The 6,812-nt window shown below is 50.4% G+C and overlaps 1 pseudogene; it reads left to right on the forward strand.

The window, feature by feature from the left end:
* Window positions 1-2,544: 2,544 nt before the first annotated feature.
* LOC130038251 (uncharacterized) lies at window positions 2,545-2,652 on the forward strand (annotated as a pseudogene).
* Window positions 2,653-6,812: the final 4,160 nt, after the last annotated feature.

The raw sequence follows: 6,812 nt of genomic DNA on the forward strand, positions 1-6,812 counted from the left end.
GGAGGATGCTCGGCCCCAATCCGAGTAGGCTTGGAGATCTCGGCCCTGGAACCCGCGTGACTTTGTCCCTCTGCCAGTACCTTCATGTGTGCGGAGAGTGGTCTCAGCATGGTGGTGGCTGGTCCTGGAGGTCTTTGGCTGCCGGAGCCCTGGTCGGGGCGGGAAGGAAAGCTCAACCCGCTCCCCTCCAAGGGACCCCAGCGGCGAGGACAGTCAGGCGCGGGGGCACTATGCCAAAAACAGTAACAACAAATCTCACAATTTGTTGTGAGACGTTACTGGGCCTGCTCGAGCAACTCCATGAACAACGGGAGGACAATGCAGTGTAGTGCTATAGTTCCCAGGCCAGGTTAGTCTTTCCTAACCCTAAAGAGGGTCCTTGTTCAGTTACTTCAGAGTTTGTTCCATGCCCGTGCTCTTAACTTATTATAATTAATGGAGCTCAGCTTGTCTCCTTTAAACACCAGGGTAGCTCACAGCTCGCCCTAGGTCCAACCAGTCCCTTGTCGGGACTCTTCTTTTGGAGTGCTAGGAACTAAGTGCAACTGAGGCTTACGTCAAATAAATATAGATGCCCGGGAGTAAATATTATCTGGAGTCAATTAACTCTTACGTTACAAAGCATAACACGAAAGCCCTGTCGTCCCGTATCTCTACAAAAAGGACATTGCTAAATAAACCATTCCAATGACATAAAGGAAAGAGAAAAGAAATATAGAATTGTTAGTGCCTGATGGAATTGGGTGTGCCTTGGGGGCACTGTTGTGGGAGTAACTCAATAAACCTTAAGCTCCTGTAGGAGAAACAAGGATGAACCAATGTTATCCAACACTAAACAAGGTGGTGGGAAGCGAGAGCAGCCTAGTGGGTCGAGGCAAAGCTGACGCCTCTGCAGAGGGTCCTTTTCCTCTCTGCTGTGTGTTTGGGGTGACAACACTGGTCATGGGGGCTGGGACTGCCTGGGAGGTGTGCACTGGCTATTACCATTCTTCTCCCCATTAGACCTGGGCTTGTCTAACTTTTCCCACTCGACTCCCCTTTTCTTTCTTTTTCTTTTTCCTTAAATTTTTATTAGTGAAACACCATGAGGTACAGTTGTAGACTTACAAATTTTTGTGCTTGGGTTTCAGTTATACAATGATCAAGTACCCATCCCTCCACCAGCGCCCATCCTCCACCACCAATGATCCCAATATCCCTCCCACCACCCATCCCCTCCATCCCATCCCACCTTTGTGGCAGGGCAGTCCCTTTTGTTCTCTCTCTCCTTTTCGGTGCTGTAGTTTGCATTGCTACCGAATGTAGCCTGCCCACACGGTAGAGTCTGGCAAACTCCCTGTGCTGTACCCAATATGCCAAATACCAGTAACAATGATGGATCTCATTCTCCTAACTCTGAAAGAGCCTTGAATGTGGCACTTTTTAGAATCTCAGGGCTAGGACAGAGGAGACGTTACTGGTGCCTGCTCGAGGCAATCGATGAACAACAGGATGATCATGATCGTGATCGGTTTGCATTGAGTGGCAATCATGTTCGGTCTATAGTCTACTTTCGGCATGCTTCTCCCATCCTGGGAGGATCCTCCCAACACCCTTTACTTGGTGTTCCCTTCTCTATCTGAGCTGCCTTTTCCCCTAGCATGAGCGGCTGGCCTCCAAGCCATGGAGTGAACCTCCTGGTGCTTATCTCAGCTATTCTTGGGTGTTGGTCTCCTATTTTGTTTCTTTATATTCTCCAAGATGAAAGATGTGTGCATTTCTATGTCTGGAAGACAGTCTTTTCCTGAATGCATGGACAATGGCTAGAGAAAAGCGCCCATTTGCATTGTCTCCAGGATTCTTCCCACCAGACACCAGAGTTGCCCACTTCTTGCCTGGACTGGTCTAAACAGTGGACTCATTTGGGGGTGACTTGGGGATACATTTCCATCCTGCCTGATTTCTTCTTTTCTCTCTTTCCCTCTCTCTTTTTCATGCCCATTAAGTGAACATGCCAACCAATGTGGGGGAACAGCAATAAATGAAAGTGTGATGATCGTTCTTCATCAAGATCATGAATGATCAGTTTGAGGCTCTTCATGTTCCTATAGCGAACAGACGCCATTGGGCTACACTAGCACGCGACAGGGACAAATGGAGACGTTACTGGCGCCCGCTCATGCAAATCAACGATTAGCGGGAAGTCATGTGATCAAGTGTGATCAAGTGATGAAAAAGAAAAGAGGAGCTTTAGAATACAGAACACTGGTCTGGGCCGGGGAGGTGGTACAATGGCTACAGAGCTTGTGTGACCCCAAGTCCAGTTCAATTCCCAGAACCACATCTTACCAATGAACATCACCAGGTGCACCCCTTGAGGACCCTAAACACTCAGTGTGGTCCTGGAGGCCTCCAGGTCTCCTGGCATACCTGAATATCATCACATCTCGCACCCTTGCATTGAACTGCCGGTCCAGTTAGCAGAGAATCACCAGTGGGGACTCTGGACCTCTGAGTACCACTTGGGAGGTCAAAAACCAAAACCAAACAGATCCAAACCAAGGATTATCAGGTAGGACAATCCTTGCCTGTTCCTCTCTTCAGAGGGCAGATAGAACATGATGACTAACAGCTCTGCCTGATTAGGGCTCACCCTAATTCCTCCTATCTGGTTCTTCCTGAAACAAACAAACGAACAAACAAACACATAAACCAAAACCAAACCAAACAGATAAAGCAGCAAAATATTGCTCCATAGCTGGAAGCCTGCCTCATGAGCAAAGGGGAGAAGGCAGCTGGAATAGAGAAGGGATCACTAAGGAAAAGATGGCTGGAGGAATTGGTCGGGATGGGAGATGTGTGCAGAAAGTAGATAAAGGACCAAACATGATAACCTCTCAGGGTCTGTATTGCAAACCATAACGCCCAAAAGTAGAGAGAGATTATGGGGAATCATGTCTGCCATGGAGGCAGAGGGAGGGTGGGAAAAGGGGGTTTACCAGGTTTATTGGTGGTGGGGAATGTGCACTGGTGGAGGGATGGGTGTTTGATCATTGTGTGATTGTAACCCAAACATGAAAGCTTGCAACTATCTCACGGTGATTCAATAAAATTATTTAAAAGAAAAAAAAGAGCAGCAAAACACTATCCTGTCCATGTGCCTGCAGACGAGGTGCGTTGTAAAGTAGGGTCGGTTGCTACTAAGAACGGTGACCAGAGGAAAGAGCCTGAGACCGTGGCTTTCTACCACTGTCTGTCACTCTGATCTGCATCTGGTCAGCTGAAGTTCCCTGAGCCTCAGTTTCCTCCTGTGTGAAATGAAAAGCACTTTCTGCCTGGCGAGCACAGATGGGGGTGGCGGAGGGAAGCTTAGAGATGCGAGACCGCTTTCTCTCTCAGAGGGCTCTGCGTGCAGGGGGCCTGGGTTCAATCCCCGGCTCCTCCTGCTTTTCCTGAGTGCCAGGGGCAAATTCCAAGCGATGCTCCAGGAATAGACCCTGTGTGGCCTAAAGAAAATAAAGCTAAACTAGAAGTCACTAGCTCTGCCCTTCTTCCTCTTCTCCCTGCCTCCGTCTCTCCACACGGGAGATGGAAAAATGAGTGTCAGTCACTTCCGACGTGCACAGCACGACCCACAGTGAACCCTCCTCCCCCCCCCCCCCCCCCCCCCATGGCAGAAGCGCTAAGAAGAGGCCGTGTGGCCCGGAGCCAGGCCTTGGCTTTGAGTCAGGTCCTGTTCTGCATTGTTCTCTAACTGTAATTGTTTCAAGCCAGGTCGCTCTCTGCGGTTCCATGTCCTGGTTCGCTGCAGCGGGCGGGTGGGTCGAGCCTCTCTGTGCCCCTTCCACGGCTTCTCTTCTGCCTGTACACCACGACGGACCTCAGAACAACTCTGAAGTGACAGTGGTGGAGAGGGAAGGCCAATCTTTACATTTCCAGCCAGTTTTCTTCCAGGTGAGATTGAAAGGTGGCTCAGGGCCTTGGGCTGACATCCCCTGAGTATGCTCGATTCCAAAGTCCTTCTTCACTCAAGTCCCTCCCCTCTGAGAGCACTTGAGGACAAAAAGGGAAGCCTTGCACTCTGTTTTTTTTTCTTTTTGGGTCACACCTGGCGATGCTCAGGGGTTACTCCTCCTGGCTCTGCACACAGGAATCACCCCTGGCGGCGCTCGGGGGACCATATGGGATGCTGGGAATTGAACCCGGGTCAGCCACATGCAAGGCAAACGCCCTACCCGCTGTGCTATTGCTCCAGCCCCAAGGGAAGCCTTGCACTGACGGTGTCACAGGACCCATCGGTACCAGGCCTCCGCGGCTCCCAGCTTCCCGTTCCTAGGGTTACTGACATAGTCCTGCTCTGGGTTTGGTCTTCAGAACCACAGCACTAAACTTTGGCTACACACTAGAATCACCTGGGGAGCTTTTAGAACAGCAGAGACGGTAATTGTATTGCTTGGAGATGAGGTCTGGGCACTGAGAGTTTTTAAAAGCTCCCCTGGCAGTTTTAAGAGCATTCAAGATCGAGAAGCATTGATCTAGTGCGGAGACGGTAGAGCGATTATCGAGGCACACCTGATGTTCTCAACCCACCTGCGAGAGCCCAGTGACAAGTCGGAATGGGGGAACGTGCTGAAGGATTGGCTGTGTGTGGGGCCAGAGAGGTACTAAGCGGGTAAGGTGCTTGTTTTGCCTACAGCCAACTCAGGTTTGATTCGCCCAGCACCACATAAGGTTCCCTGAGTATTGTCAAGAATCTATTCCCGAGCACAGAGCTAAAAATAGCCTCCGAACACCTCAATGGTGACACCCAACTGGGGAGACGGGAGGGACTTTGAATTAATCCCCAATGCTGAGCATAATAGTTCCTCAAGAGTGAAAGAAGAAGTTAGCTAAGGCGAGTAACCAATCAACGGCGTGAAAGTGAGGTCCCCAGCTGTGAGGCTGTGGTTCAGCCTGAGAAAGAGGCTGCTTCTCTATTCAGGAAAGAAAAGACGCTCTTCAGATTCACAGTCTAAAGGACAGCAGATTCACAGTCGCTAAAATCTGGGAACCACTTCAAGTGTCCGAAACTGATGACTGGATGAAGAAACTCCGGTACCTGCACACTGTGGAGTGCGACTCGGCTCTAAGAAAAGGTGAGATCCTGCAACTTGCCGCTCTGTGCATGGATCCGGAGAGAACCGGGCTGAGTGAAGGTAGTCAGGAGAGTCACAGACACAGAACGATCTCTCTCAGATGCAGGATACAAAGGAACAGTATGGAACAGCAAATGCCCAAAGATAACGGAGGCTGATACCGATTTATAGCACTGAGTTTACCAGAGTGAAGGATGTGGGCTGTAAGTGTGTGGTAGAGGGGGGATCTGAGGGGTGAAATGAGTGCAGGGTGTGGTGCTGGAACATTATATGGATGAAACCCTACCATGAATAGTTAGATCACAGTACCTTATTTTATTTATTTATTTTTTTCCTTTTCTTTTTTTTTTTTTTGCTTTTTGGGTCACACTCAGCGATGTTCAGGGGTTATTCCTGGCTCTGCACTCAAGAATTACTCCTGGCGGTGCTTGGGGGACCATATGGGATGTCAGGGATCGAACCCAGGTCGGCCGCGTGCAAGGCAAACGCCCTACCCGCTGTGCTATCACTCTGGACCCTATTTATTTATTTATTTATTTATTTTAAAGAAAAGAGTGTTTGGTCTTTGTCCTGTTCTTGCCATTGATTCCTGAAATCCTTGGCATTTTCTGAGGGGTGAAAGCCGGAAGGGGGCTTTTGTTATGCTCATGAGGTCTGTTTAAAAAGGGCTGAACTACCTAAACCCTGGGGCTGGTCATGCCAGGAATTAAGTCTGCCCTTAAGAGGCTGGAACTGGGGGCTGGAGTGATAGTACAGCAGGTAGGGTATTTATCTTGCACCTGGCAGACCTGGGTTCGATTCCCAGCATCCCATATGGTCCCCAGAGCACCACCTGGAGTAATTCCTGAGTGTAGAGCCAGGAGCATTGCTGGGTGTGACCCAAAAAGGGGGAAAAAAAAAGAGGCTGGAAATTTTGTCCCTCTGCCTTTGGAGAGCAAGAGAGCTGGAATCCATCAGCCAAGGCCAGAGTCCATCAATCCCCCCCTTGATAAAGGAACCTCCATAAACCCCAACACAATGGGATCGGTGAGCTTCCAGTGGCTGAGCATGTGAACGGCAGGGGGGTGGTGGTGTCCCCCTTGTCTGGCTGCCCCCAGTTAAATCCCTTGGCCAGAAACTCATAACCTAGGAAGAAAAAAGTTCTCTGGGTTCTTTTGCCCACTTCTGCAGAAGAATAAAGCCAGGGGCAGAGGATCCCCTGACAACAGCCAGTGCTTCTGGGAGGGAGCCCTCATGGGTGGGACCCCACACTCTCGGGCTGGGGTGATGTTTCCCCAGATCAGCCCTGACCTGGTCATGAGGTTCCTGTGGCCAGTTCTTTCCCAGAGCCTTGGTTGACTCTCTGGAGTCTAGTGCCCACTCTTCCTGAGTCATACGAAGCTCATGTGTAAAGTGCTCTGCCCATTCGTACAGGGGTCTTCCCAAATAGTGCCCAGGGGGCCCATGGGTCTCACCTGGCAATTTGTGGCCAAGTGAAATGGAAGGCCGTGGGGCCACACTGGGTAGTGCTTTGGGGGGGCCTCTAGGGCTCCATCTAGTGACGTTCAGGGGGACCATGTGGGCCAGGACCCCAGCTGGAGCCAGACCCCTCCAGGATCTCCAGCCCTTGGGATGTTTTTAGAAATGCAGCGAAGCAGTCATCAGCGCTAACTGGTTTTTCCACCAGACCTGGAAACATGTGGTTTGCTGTGGAAAGTG

Source organism: Sorex fumeus, unplaced genomic scaffold, assembly GCF_029834395.1.
Source record: "Sorex fumeus unplaced genomic scaffold, SorFum_2.1 ptg000006l, whole genome shotgun sequence".
Lineage (NCBI taxonomy): Eukaryota > Metazoa > Chordata > Mammalia > Eulipotyphla > Soricidae > Sorex > Sorex fumeus.